Genomic DNA, 14,983 nt, shown 5'->3' on the forward strand with positions numbered 1-14,983 from the left:
ACAGGTGCTCAAACACCTCATAGCATCAGTAACACAACAACCCTACCTAGTACATCTTCCTCCATGTTTGCAATATCTGCACAAAGGAGATGTGGATCAGCTGCTTGAAGATCTTGTGTTTGGAGGTGTTTTTTGAGGATTTTACACTCAAAAAATGTAAGTATTACTGCTTAGAAATTAAGATTACCTCAGAATGCACTGATCAATAATAATGATAAATGCTGACCTATAATTAATTATATTTTTTAGTAAAACAAGCATGTTTTTTTTTTTAAATCAAGTAATTAATTAAGGCATATGTAAATGAAACTTATATTTTATTTACTGATAACAACATGGATATATGAGTAAAATAATAAAATAACCATGAACATAAATAAAGACACATGGAACAAAGCTTTATTCAGACATATTGGTATTTTAGTCTTTCTCTAGATGCTCTCGCCGGCTCTTTGGTCTCTGAGGATGAAGAGACCACAGCAACATCTGGTCCAGATGAGACAAAGGGCAGGTGGAGTGATGGAGGGTCTCATCGATGGCACTTGACCATTTACAGGATGCTGCTGTGGATTTCTCTTTTCTCACTGCACACACCAGTCTGCAGCAGACATTTCAGATCATACAAAGATGCACAAATACAATACAAAAGTAGTAATTTTAACAGCACAATTTCATTAGATCTCTGTATTAGAAGTAACAAAATTACCAAACTTTATATTAAGTTACAGATTTAACTTTTTTTCCCCACACATGCTGCTGTCACCTTTCCTTTCAGGTCCTGCTCCACCGCAAAATACCTGCAACAAAGGCACAGAAATCTAGAATCAGAAAAGTGCTTAAAGTTTTTTTTTTTATTAAAAAAACTGCAACTTAAGGTTTAATTAGATGTCTGTAGTGTACTCACTCAAAGCCTTTGATGGTAGCACTGCTTCATCAGTCACTCTTCACCAGACAAACATACTTGTCTCATCTGTCCCTGTAACATCCACACAAGATTCAGTTCCCTCTGATTTGTGCATGAGCTCAATACTACATTTATGAGGTAGCTGTTGTGTTAATTGGCTTTTTATCCAATACAAATGCTCCTGAATATATCAACAGTACTATTAAACAAATGAAATAGATAACTCATGTTTACTTGTTTACTAACTATATGTTTATTTACATTACATTAATCTAAAGCAGTGTTGACAACAGAGAATTCTACATAAACTCACACAACGTCCATCACTCATTTAGATGTCTGTTTCGTGTTGTGCTGTGCTCATTTAATTCTCTCAGAACATGTTCCTGTCAGTTGTTAAACATTTAGAAATCATCTTTAAGATGCTATGGTCGCTATACGTAATAAAACGTGTTTTACAGCGAAATCACAAATATACTTTAACGTTACACGTATTGACACCTTATGCAAATCAGCAGTTTACGATACAGTAGCTCAACAAATGCGATTTTAAGACAGGGAACCGTGTTTTGGTTTGTAATACTCACATTTGTAAACACTCTCGTTGCGGTTCCCAATCACGTTCGATGATGACGTTTTAGCCTCCTGTGGCCTCCTGGGATTGAAAAGTGTGCATCAGATGAACACTTCAGAATCTGGACTGAAGCAGTAGGACATCCGGGGATTTCTCGCCTACTCTTTTATGAATACTGAGCTTTCGAACGTACTTCTTTCTTCACGTACTCTTTTTTTCCTACTATATAGTAGGTAAGTAGGCATATTCGAACGCACTTTAAGTAGACGTTCGTCCGAATCTCGCGAGAATTAGTGCACTCGCCTACTGATTCTCGCCTACTCTTTTATGAATACTGAACATTCAAACATACTTTTTTGCTCGCCTACTGCTTTTTGCCTACTATATAGTATGGAAGTATGCGGTTTCGAACGCAGCCATTATGTTGCTCAGAGTTTGCTCTTTTAAAGCTCATGGCTTTTTTGTTAAGAAATTTTATGAGAAACGTTTAAGACAGAGACAATGGCACATAGGTCAAAGACGTAAAAGGGTTCAAGCTTAAAAACAATAAGTGTAATACTGCTTTAAATTGTTGTTTTTCCAACTATGTTTAATTTCATAGCATTTTTGTTTTTGTTTTTCTGAGCAAAAAATACATATCATACATTTTTTCTGTAATTTACAGAAGACACTAAAATGTCATTCAGACACAATCTTGTCAGGCATATTTACACCAAAAATCAATTTATGAATTTTAAAAGATGAATTACTTTCATCCCAAATACTAATTAGCTGTAACATTACATTTTTTTTGCCCATTTGTCAAATATTTTTTTACTCACTTAAAACAATAAAATTGTATACGCTCCCTTATTATTTTATATATTTTATTATGTACAAGTCAGAATAAGCATGTTTTTTGAATTTGTATATAAATATTGTGTAACACTGAATGACAATGTAACATTATTTCAACCAAATTTTTATATTTTATTCTCCAAAAACTTATTTGAAAAGTAAACACTTTACTTACATTTAATGTGCTTTCTATGGACATAAAATCACTTTTGTAAATTTATTTTGACGTGGACATCTTAACGTTTTTGACCCACATAAAGTAAGATCATTTTTGGAGAAACATCTGAGACAAAGTTAAAGAAAAATTCACTGAAAATTTACCATCCAAGATGTGAATGAGTTTGCATCTTCTTCAGATTTGAAAAAATGTAGCATTGCATCACTTACTCACCAATGGATCCATTGCAGTGAATGGGTGCCGTCAGAATGAGAGTCCAAACAGCTGATAAAAACATCACAATAATCCACAAGCAATCCACACCACTCCAGTCTATCAGTTAACATCTTGAAAAGCGAAAAACTGTGCTTCTGGAAGAAACAAATCCATCATTAACACATTTTAACTTTAAACTGTTACTTCAAAATATAGTCCATGATCCATAATAATGCTTCCTCCAGTAAAAAAAAAAAAAAAAAAAAAAGGTCATCTCCTGAAGATTTACCATCCAAGATGTGAATGAGTTTGCTTCTTCTTCAGATTTGAAAAAATGTAGCATTGCATCACTTTCTCACCAATGGATCCATTGCAGTGAATGGGTGCCGTCAGAATGAGAGTCCAAACAGCTGATAAAAACATCACAATAATCCACAAGCAATCCACACCACTCCAGTCTATCAATTAACATCTTGAAAAGCGAAAAACTGTGCTTCTGGAAGAAACAAATCCATCATTAACACATTTTAACTTTAAACTGTTACTTCAAAATATAGTCATTAATCCATAATAACACTTCCTCCAGTAAAAAAAAAGTTCATCTCCTGTTGTCTCTCACTTCAAAATCCAGCCACATATTTGTTTAGAGCTGTTTTTGGCTGGTAAACAATGCTTGATCTGTGCAGATTTTTCTCCAGATTCAGATCAGACCCCTTTATCACTAAAGGAAGCGTTAAAAACATCTTAATGATGGATTTGTTTCTTACAAACACACAGATTATGTATTACTTCCATTACTTGTGGATTCTTGTGATGTTTTTATCAACTGTTCTCATTCTGACGGCACCCATTCACTGCAAGTGATAGAATGCTACATTTCTCTATATCTGTTTACAATGAAGAAACAAACTCATATTTTTCTTTCCCACAAGGTGTGATAAAAAGCACTAATGTTGGCTTACAGAAATACACAGCTCTCTTTTCAATGTTTATACTATTTTGGCTAAGGACAGAAGACAGAAGGCGGGTTTCAACGAAGTCTTTGGTGTTTTCAGTGATATTAAGACTGAGCTGCTCTGAAGGCTATCATTTGCCTCAGAAAACAGACAACAAAGCTCTCTAATTCAGGAAGCGTCTTGGGGAAGAAACGCTCCGGTGTCATTGGTCTCGCAACGATTCTGTTTGTCCTTATTGGACATGTCTCGAGGAAGTGAGCTGTCCTGCTTCATCAAGCACAGAGCAACATACTGTACATACACAAGCAGCCAAAAGACATTAACCTTCAACCCACATTCTCGCGCCAGCTCATAATAATCAGCTCATAAACACAAGGAGAAAAAGACAGAAAGACACGCATTACCAAGAGTAGCGTGAGGACTTAATGTCGGTTGCGACCCGAAGCTCACGTTCGCATTACACAAGTCTGTCAGCATCTGTTCAAACGACAAGGACGTCAAATGTCGTTTCACTTTCCTCTGTCCGGGTGTGTCGACATTCATTTGACAGTTCAATGAGACGTGTTTGCAAACGCCACGCGGCATATTTATGGATCCTAATAATTGCTTTCAAGGACAGGAGCGGACACACCTCTGAATATGTTGGAGTTCATCATTCCATCAGGAAATAAAGGTCTCGTCTTCACAGAGGACGCGATGACCACGTTCACACTGCAAAGTTTTAGGAGTTACTTACAAATGCATTTACATGCAGGAGTGAATTTGCCAAATTAATAAAACATCGCCAGATTCACATCCATCTGTTTCGGATAAAACTGAACGTGCTTTTAGTGCCCTCACTGGACATTTCACTTTGGAAGTCTAAAAAAATGTAAAAGAAGCAAAGTCATATTTTGGAGAAATGTCATCTGGGCTGAAGAAATATGCATACACTGAAAGAAAAAAGAACAAAATTGGTGTAGAAACAATTTTCATTCAGAAATGTTCTGAACAAATTAAACAAAAATGGCAAGCAAGACACTGAACACTATCTTACGTAGTATTTTTGTCTCATTTTTAGTCAAAATATCTCAAATTTCTTAAATGAACATGCATTTATCAGATAAGCAAAATTGCATAAGATATTTAGTCTTGTTTTAAGGAAAATGCACTTAATTTAGTAATTTTGAAGTAGAAATTATTAAATTATGTAAAATGTTTTATTTAAAAATTAGAAAAATCATTTAACTAGAAAATAATAAAGATAACAGAAATATTCTGTAACAGAAAATCAATGATCTGAAATTAATAATAAATCAACTTTTGTCGTATCATTTACAAACAGAACTACTAGTAATAATATTATCATTAAAACATTTCTTAAAGAATATTTAGCAGAAAAATTCTTTACCAGAATTTATTTACCAGAAAAGACAACATAGTATCTCTGAAAAAATAAATACATTTTTATTTATATATATATAAATAAATATTATTATACATTTTTAAAACTATATTTTTTATAATAAAATCAATTAATTGGAGATGCTTTTTAATAGTAAATTTAATGAAACCATTAAAATAGAATCCAACATTTTTAAAATAATTATATATTATTTTTAATATAATAATATCTCAGAAAAAAATATTTTTTTTAATATAATAATATCTCAGAAAAAAAATATATGTGTATATATATATATATATATATATATATAGATAGATAGATACACACACACACACACACACACACACATACAATCAAGAAAATTAATAGAAAACACAGATTTTGATTTTTTTTTTTAACAAAATTAAATTTTTGTTCAAATTTGAATACATTTAATAATTTAATAAATTTAATAAACAGAAAAAAAAGGATTCCAGAAAAATTTAAATAAAATGTAATTTGGGAAAAAATAAAACATAGGACATAGGACCTTATATTACTAACACACACATACAAAAGTGCACAACAATAATTAAATAAAAGTGAAAATACACTAATAAGCACATTTAAGGCAATACTGTAATTTTGTAACATTTTAATAAAATATTTAAAATATATATATATATATTTATTTATTTTTTTATTTTTTTATTAAAACTAAATATTGTAGCTGGACAGAAAGACTTTTTTTTTTTTTTACAGTAATCAGGATGAGAGTGTAAAACATATTCAAAATACTGTTGTATACTAAGAATAGGATTTATTTTCTACTGTTCCTCATTTTGCATTTCCAGCAACACCAAAGTCATGAGTTCGATTCCCAGGAAATTCATGAACTGAAAATGCATGTCTCAATTGCATTACAAGTTGCTTTGGATAAAAGCATCTGTCAAATTCATGCATGATGCTCAAAGTTTTTTTAAAAGTTTGATACATTATGAAATCTTGCAGACAGCCTACTTCTATTGAAATTAAGCAGCAAAATGAATCATCCTGAACTTCTACATTCTGACGTAAGATGAACTAGATGAACACATTTACAGATTCGTAGGAAATGCATGAACTGATAAAATGCAATCTTAAATGCAATGCAAAATGCTTTGGATAAAAGCGTCTACCAAATGCATGAACAGAAATGTTTAAAAACGTACATGAAATATGCACATTCATATTTCTTTGTAAGATACACTGTTTGAATGAGATCATCTTCAGCAGGGATGTGTGAAAGACATCAACGTCATGATGAAGCTCCACAGGTTGCTAAATCAATCAGGAGGAGCACTAGAGGAATGACAAAGAGCCGCCCGTCCTCCTGCTGGTCCGGTTCTCACAGCTGCTGCACGAGAGACCAGAACCGGCCCCCTAATGAGAGCGTATCACAGTCGCTTAAGAAATACGGATAAACTCCTCAATGTCGTCTACTAAAGGACGCGTCCACCTTCAGTCCCTCCCAACAGCAGGCTGAGCTTTGAAGAATCCGTCTGACGACTGAAACACTTCAAAGGTTTGATGCAGCGCCACAGACAGAATATCAAGTCTTGTTAGCGGTGTTTGATAAACCGAGCATCAATATTACTGCTTATAGAAACTGGAGTTTCTCTAAGTACCACTCAGAATTTCTATAGAAAATGTAAAAGTATTGAAATGGTTTACTTTGATTTCTCAATATGCAGATTTTCTGCATGCATAAAAAAAGTGCATTATATAGCAAAACACTCATTTTGACTTTCTAGTGTGAAATGATTTGTGATTTGTTTTCAGCTTGGATAAAGGGCACAGACCAAGAAAAACAAATATTCTTTGAGATTTTGAACTTAAAATCTGATATACGGATGAAAACTGCAGCTTTCAGAGTTTAGACAGCCTACATCTATTGAACTTTAGCTGCAAAATGAATCATCCTGAACTTCTACACCTTTCTGACATAAAAGATAAACACTTTGCAGCTTTTGTTTTATATTCGAGTGAGATGAGGAGAAATAGATAGTATACTATTCTTCTACATGACACAACTATCAACAAGTTTTAGAAATAAGCAGCTGAAATTGTCCCTGGATCACAAAACCAGTCTTTTTGTAGCAATAGGCAAAAATACATTGTATAGGTCAAAATTATCAATTTTTCTTTTACGCCAAAATCATAAGGATATTAAGTAAAGATCACGTTGATCATACTTTGTAAATTTCCTACTGTAAATATATCAAAGCTTAATTATTGATAAGTAATATGCATTGCTAAGAACTTAATTTGGACAACTTTAAAGGCTATTTTCTCAATATTTAGTTTTTTTTTTTGCACGCTAACATTGCAGATTTTCTTATTACGTTTTCAGATAATGCATAAATCTCAATTTCAAGGTCTTCTATCCATCATTTTGCACTTGTATGCAAATAATTAGATTCAGCCATCACAAGTTACTTCTTAGGCCGTATTTGTGATTTTTACAAGTTTTTAACCATCTGGTTCTCCTCGTGTGGCGGTCAAAACTCTTTATTTCAATTAAATATACTGTATTTTAGTTTGATTTTACACTTATATATACCTATATATTTATACTTAATATGTTGTATTTTTAGGGATTTTATGGTAGTAAATTATATTTTTGCAGTAGTTATAATTCATTTTTTAACCACTTTTTAAATATAGACATGAAAAAATAGTTTTTGCTTAAACTGACGTAAATCTTGAATGCTTTGGAGCACAAAAGTTTGGTCTCTTTTAGGTTTATTACTATGAAAAATGCACAAAAATACTATTTTTAAAATTCACTTGAAATATATGATTTTTTTCCTATAAAACTTGGGGGGGGGGAATTTAATCTAAGTTTTTTTCCATAGTTGATGTTAAGTTATGTTGTTACGTTATGTTACGTTACATTATATATTATATTTTATTTTGATTTAACTCATAGCAATTGCCAAAACCATTCCAAAGAAGTCAACAATTCTACTGAGAACAAAATGTAAATGAAAATTTAATTTAATTTAATTTAATTTAATTTAATTTAATTTAATTTAATTTAATTTAATTTAATTTAATTTAATTTATTATTTTATTTTATTTTATTTGATAGCAAGTGTCAAAACCTTAACTAAGTTTTGTACCCCCTGGACCATTAAACCTTTTCATTTTATTTTATTTTATTTTATTTTATTTTTTATTCTATTTTATTCTATTTTTCGCATTCATTTCCAAAGCATTCAGTGTTGACTAGACAAACCATGTCCATGTTTTTGAGGTGTTTTTTCCCCCCAGGACCATTTAACCTTTTCAGATCATGTCCATAATGTTTAAATTATTTTATTTTATTTTATTTTATTTTATTTTATTTTATTTTATTTTATTTTATTTTATTTTATTTTAATAGCAAGTGTCAAAACCTTAACTAAGTTTTGTACCCCCTGGACCATTTAACCTTTTTATTTTTATTTATTTAAAACCCTCTGGTTGTGTTCAGATCCCAATCACACTCCTGGTGTTCCCGGTCAATGACCGGACTCCAAACAATTGCTTATAAATCTCACATTATGCTAGATTTTCAACAAATATTGGATTCAATCTTTTTGTCAACTTGTTTTCTTTCATTTAGGACTGGTTTTGTGTTTCTATTTGCATCTGATTAATCGTAGGCCTCATTTATCTGAGAGTAGGTTCCTTGTTTTTTGAGTGAAAAAAATCATTTTTTATGAATAATTTTCACAATATGAAACAAAAAATTATAAAAATTTGCACAGTTTCTCACACTAGTGTGCTTTAATGATTAATCAGGAAGTTTGCTTTTAAATGCTTTTATTTTGTACAAAATTGCAAAAAGTCACACTTGTGGTGTTCCTGGTCAAAAATGACCGGACTCCAAACAATTACTTATAAATCACTCATTATGCTATATTATCACCAAATATTGGATTCAATCTTTTTGTCTACTTGTTTTCTTTCATTTAGGACTGGTTTTGTGTTTCTGTTTGCATCTGAATAACTGTAAGCCTCATTTTTCTCAAAGTAGGCACCTCATTTTTTGAGTGAAAAAATCATTTTTTATGAATAATTTTCACAATATGAGTTGAAAAAATATGAAAATTTGCACTGTTTCTCACACTAGTGTGCTTTAATATTTAATCAAGAAGTTTGCTTTTAATTGCTTTAATTTTGTACAAAATTCCACAAAGTCACACTTGCCAAAAATGGCCGCCCATTGAAAATGAATGGGGAAGAATGAGCATAAAGGCTGGAATACACTACATGACTTTTAAAATCTGAACAGATTTTTTTAAACAATAGGCATCATACACTTACCAACTTTGTAAACAGTAACAGAGGAAAACTGGCCATCATACACTACATAAGGATAATACACTAGCAGACTTTGAAGTCTGATCACAACAAACTCATGCAGAAACGTGCGCCTTTTTGCTATGAGTCGCATAACAAATGAAAACAGTATAGGTTCTCAAATGGGCTAAAAATATCAAACATGTTTGATTATCCTCCGACTAGATGAAATCAAAGTCTGAAGCTAAAAATTCGGAGTCTGTGACCATCATACACTACGCAATTTTTTTATGGAATCCATCGACTCAAATCTGAAGATTTGCCCTGACTTTCAGCAACTATCCTCAGTTTCTCCAGACTGTAAATCGGTGGAAAATCGGGGCAAAAAAATCACAATTAGTGTTCAGTTGCATGTTGTGCTCCTGAACATTTAAAACATTATGACAATAGGTTTTGAGAGAAAATGAAGAGATGCGCATTTTGTGCCCCAAAAGATGTGAAAACATCCATGGTCTGTTGCAAATGGAGAGCAAACATTTGCAAAATTTATTTGAGAGTCATGTGAATAATTAAAAAAAAAATACCATTTGCAAGACACATAATGCTAGTGTCAATGCATGCATGAGTTCAAACAACAACCAGGTGTTCGTTGAAGTGGTTCTCTATATGGCAATGCTACAAACAACAACCAGGTGTTCGTTGAAGTGGTTCTCTATATGGCAATGCTAATGTGTTTTTTTTCTGTCACAATAGTCAGATTTGTTGTTACATGATATTGTCTCAGTTTGACAGTGTCTGTTTGCAGGAACTGAAATATAACAGTTTTGGTTTGTTGTTCCATAAAATGTTATAATATAAATAATCTGAATGTGTTCTTTTTTGTGTCACAATCGTCAGATTTTACAGGGAACTGCATAAGTGTTAATTTGTGCCCCTTTTTAGAAAATAAAACCATTTCAAATAAAGGTCCTGTTTTTTGTGATCTCCCCCATTCACTTTCAATGGCCGGACATTTTTGACAAATGTGACTTGGTGCAATTTTGTACAAAATAAAAGCTTTTTAAAGCAAACTTCCTGATTAAACATAAAAGCACAGTAGTGTGAGAAACAGTGCAAATTTTCATATTATTTTGTTTATTTTTGTGAAAATTATTCATAAAAAAATGCTTTTTTCACTCAAAAAACACGGTAACTACTCTCAGATAAATGAGGCCTACGATTAATCGGATGCAAATAGAAACACAGAACCAGTCCTAAATGAAAGAAAACAAGTTGACAAGAAGAATGAATCCAATATTTGGTGATAATATAGAAAAATGAGAGATTTATAAGCAATTCTTTGGAGTCCGGTCATTTTTGACCGGGAACACCACAAGTGTGACTTTTTGCAATTTTGTACAAAATAAAAGCATTTAAAAGCAAACTTCCTGATTAAACATTAGGGCACATTAGTGTGAGAAACAGTGCAAATTTTTATAATTTTTTGTTTCATATTGTGAAAATTATTCACAAAAAATGATTTTTTCACTCAAAAAACATGGTACCTACTCTCAGATAAATGAGGCCTACGATTAATCGGATGCAAATAGAAACACAAAACCAGTCCTAAATGAAAGAAAACAAGTTGACAAAAAGAATGAATCCAATATTTGGTGAAAATATAGAAAAATTAGAGATTTATAAGCAATTCTTTGGAGTCCGGTCATTTTTGACCGGGAACACCACAAGTGTGACTTTTTGCAATTTTGTACAAAATAAAAGCATTTAAAAGCAAACTTCCTGATTAAACATTAAGGCACACTAGTGTGAGAAACTGTGCAAATTTTTATAATTTTTGGTTTGATATTGTGAAAATTATTCATAAAAAATGATTTTTTCACTCAAAAAACACGGTACCTACTCTCAGATAAATAAGGCCTACGATTAAACAGATGCAAATAGAAACACAAAACCAGTCCTAAATGAAAGAAAACAAGTTGACAAAAAGGATGAATCCAATATTTAGCGATAATATAGCATAATAAGAGATTTATAAGCAATTGTTTGGAGTCCGGTCATTTTTGACCGGGAACACCAGGAGTGTGACTAGGTTAAATAAAACCCACAAAAAATAAATAATTTTTTAAAAAATTTTATGAGAAGTACTTATACCCTGTGTGAACAAAGTCAGGAAATTTGAGTCCAAGGCGATAACATTAACTAGTATTTTTGGGAAAATGAAAATCTTTTTCGGGTCAATTTGACCCGAACACAACCAGAGGGTTTAAATTTTTTTCTATTTTAGTCTATTTTATTTTTTTCACAAGTGCCAAAACCTTGTGAAATGGGGAAAAAGTTTTTGTACTATTCCAATGAAGTCAACAATTTTACAGAAAACAAAATGTTAAATTTTTAATCAAAAATTAATTACATGGTTGTCAAATTGATCAAACTTCAGTTTTCTGTCTTCATGATAAATAATGTTGAGAATGTGAAATTGTTGTTGAATTGATTCAACATATATTTTTAAGTTGAAAGGACAAAATCTCTCGTTAAATTTAGAATGTTTATTAAATTCAGAAACTGAAACTAAAGACGTGTAAATGTAAAAAAAAAATACTTGAAAACAACTAAACTATGAATTAATTTAAAACTGGTTACACGTGTTTACAGACATTTCACTCTTGGTTTGTGCCTGTTGTGATCCTGCACACATTCGATCTCTTCCTGCTCATGTACACAGAGTTCACAACGTCTCTTGGATAAGAAGCACAAGCATTGAACAGCTCTACAACAAACAACCCACAATCAATACAGCTTTCTATAGGAGCTATATGTGTACAACCTCAAATATCCAGCAATATTTTCAGACTTGTTATTTACAGACTCTGTCTTTCGAAAGTTGCTAATGACTTCACACATTTCAGTCCATCCATTCTAACTAATTATATCTGTCAGGTTTGCTTAAAGAAAGTCTTTTCTACTGGCCACAGCTTTGCTTGGTGTTTGTAAGAAGCGATTGGAGAAACTCTACGACAGACAACATCCTGTAATAAGCTTCTATTGAGAGCTCATTACTTAACATAATACAATTTGCTGTGGGATGCAAAAAATAAAGCAGCTGAAGTGCTAAACTGCATTTTTTTTGGTTGGGACATGAATTACTAATTAAGTTTGTGAGTATAGTAATTGATAAAAACAAAACAAATCACAGGGCTTGACGCACATTCGCTCATACAATGAAACTAAACGACTGCAGAGCTCCGTTTAGGTCAAGAGTCGGTCGGATTCTACACCGGTGCGATGCTTTTAGCATGATTAATAATGCACAATAAACTAAACAAACAACTCCAGTCTGCTTGTGTTTACATCCACAAGCTTTCCTGCAGGAACGAAAAATCACTAATGGTGTATTTTAAATTTCTTCAATAAATTGTTTTTCTAGACAGCAATGCAATTACATGAGAGCAAACAAAGAGTTTTCCCCTGAATCTTCTGCTTCTGAAATGTTTTTCCTCAAACAAAAAACCCTATTAATCTGACACCTCTCTAAAGTTTCAGAAGAAATCTCACCAATGTGCTCAGATTTGCAAAGATGCTCTAAAGTTCTAAAAATCGCAAACATTTCTCATCAATTGATTTCATAGCTCTAGACTGCCGTCTATTTTTATCTCTCCTAAAGGATTTTAGAAGGATCTGAGACGGTTCTTCACAAAAACTGAAGGAAATTGGAAGTTGTGTGATTGGTTTTACTACTAGGAGTCTGAACCATGAGGGATTTTGTGGAAGAACTGGAAGTGTCAAAGTTAGAGGCATCAAATCTTTGAAAGATCAGTTTAGTGTGAGGCAAAAAAATGAGTGGAACTTCAGTTTCCACAGTCTACTGTGGAACCATCCCGTGGCACCTAGGAAATACACAAGATTAAGTCTGGATTCAGAAGAAGAGATGATGCCAACCCCCCAGAGGACCGCCAATGATGCCAGACTTGAAACAACATACAGCACTACACAATTTTTCTACAAGTTTGATTGCAACACATAATCATTACTATTAGTGTTCATCATCTGTTTGATTACACCATTACTGATTTTAACATTTATACCATATGTACATCGACTTGACATACAGTAGTCACCACTAATAAGCTACTAAATATATATTTTGTACAGCTGCTTTGCAACGATTTGTATCGTGAAAAGCGCTATACAAATAAACTTGAATTGAATTTAATTGAATTAATTGCATGGGAAAAAAATATTTTTATTTTCTTTGATTTTTTTTTTTTTTTTTTTTTTGTGCACTACCAGTCAAAAGTTTTTGAATTGTAAGATTTTAAATGTTTTTTTAAAGAAGTCTCTTCTGCTCACCAAGTCTGCATTTATTTGATCCAAAGTACAGCAAAAGCTGTAAAACTGTAAAATATTTTTACTATTTAAAATAACTGCTTTCTAATTGAATATATTTTGTATACTATACTATTCAAAAACTTTAAGTCAGCATTTTTTTTTAATTATAAAAAAAAATACTTTTATTTAGCATGGATGCTTTAAAGTGATCATAAAGGTGTTTATAATGTTCGGATAAATGCTGTTTCTATTTATTTTCTATTCGTCAAAGAAACCTGATTTTTTTTAGCATTTATCTAAAACATCTAAAAAATCTTTTTAAATAAATAATTTTCTAAAAATCTCTTCAGAAGAACAGAAAAACAACTATGCTATTCTATTCATTAAAGAAACCTGAAAAAAAATTCTACTCAGCTGTTTTCAACATCATAATATTAATAAACGTTTTTTGAGCAGCAAATCGGAATATCAGAATGAATTCTGAAGGATCATGTGACACTGAAGACTGGAGTAATGATGCTAAAAATTCAGCTTTGAAATCGCAGGAATAAATTACATTTTAAAATATATTCAAATAAAAAGCAGTTATTTTAAATAGCAAAAATATTTTTTAATTTTACTGTTTTTGCTGTACTTTGGATCAAATAAACAGGTTAAGTGAGCAGAAGATACTTCTTTTAAAAAACATTAAAAATCTTTTGACTTGTAGTGTATGTATGCATTTCATTTAGTTATTTATTTATTTATTTGTACCATACTTATTACTTATTATTAAAAAAAGTATTCCTGGAAAAAAAATTAAATAGGTAAATAAAATCCATAGAAAGCCAGATGATAGCAGAAAATTACTGATATGATTTACATTACATTTCCTTCAGAAGTAAAACACAGCAGAATGTAATGTGTAATTTAATAAAAATCAATTAAAAAGAAATTGTCTTCACATAAACACAGTACCTTGGGCATATTTTTGTAGCTTAAATAGTCAAAATCATGGGTTCGATTCCCATGCATGAACTGAATAAAAAAAATGTATACCTTCAATGCAATGCAAGTTACTTTGGATAAAAAAGTCAAATGCATACAGTAAATGTAAATTCTGATTGCAAAGTCCACATTTACATTTATTCCTGTAGCATTTAGAAATTAGCTTTTAAAAAACTGGATATTTCTAAGTAATTATTTGAATAATATATATACATTTGATCTATTTTTCGTGTGGTTCATGTATAATTTTAAATTGCAAGAATTTCTCATTTCAGAGTTTTTTCCACTCATTAATGAGAAGTTGCTGATCAGATACGTTGCTGATGGTTTT

The sequence above is a fragment of the Garra rufa genome, chromosome 1, assembly GCF_049309525.1.
Source record: "Garra rufa chromosome 1, GarRuf1.0, whole genome shotgun sequence".
Lineage (NCBI taxonomy): Eukaryota > Metazoa > Chordata > Actinopteri > Cypriniformes > Cyprinidae > Garra > Garra rufa.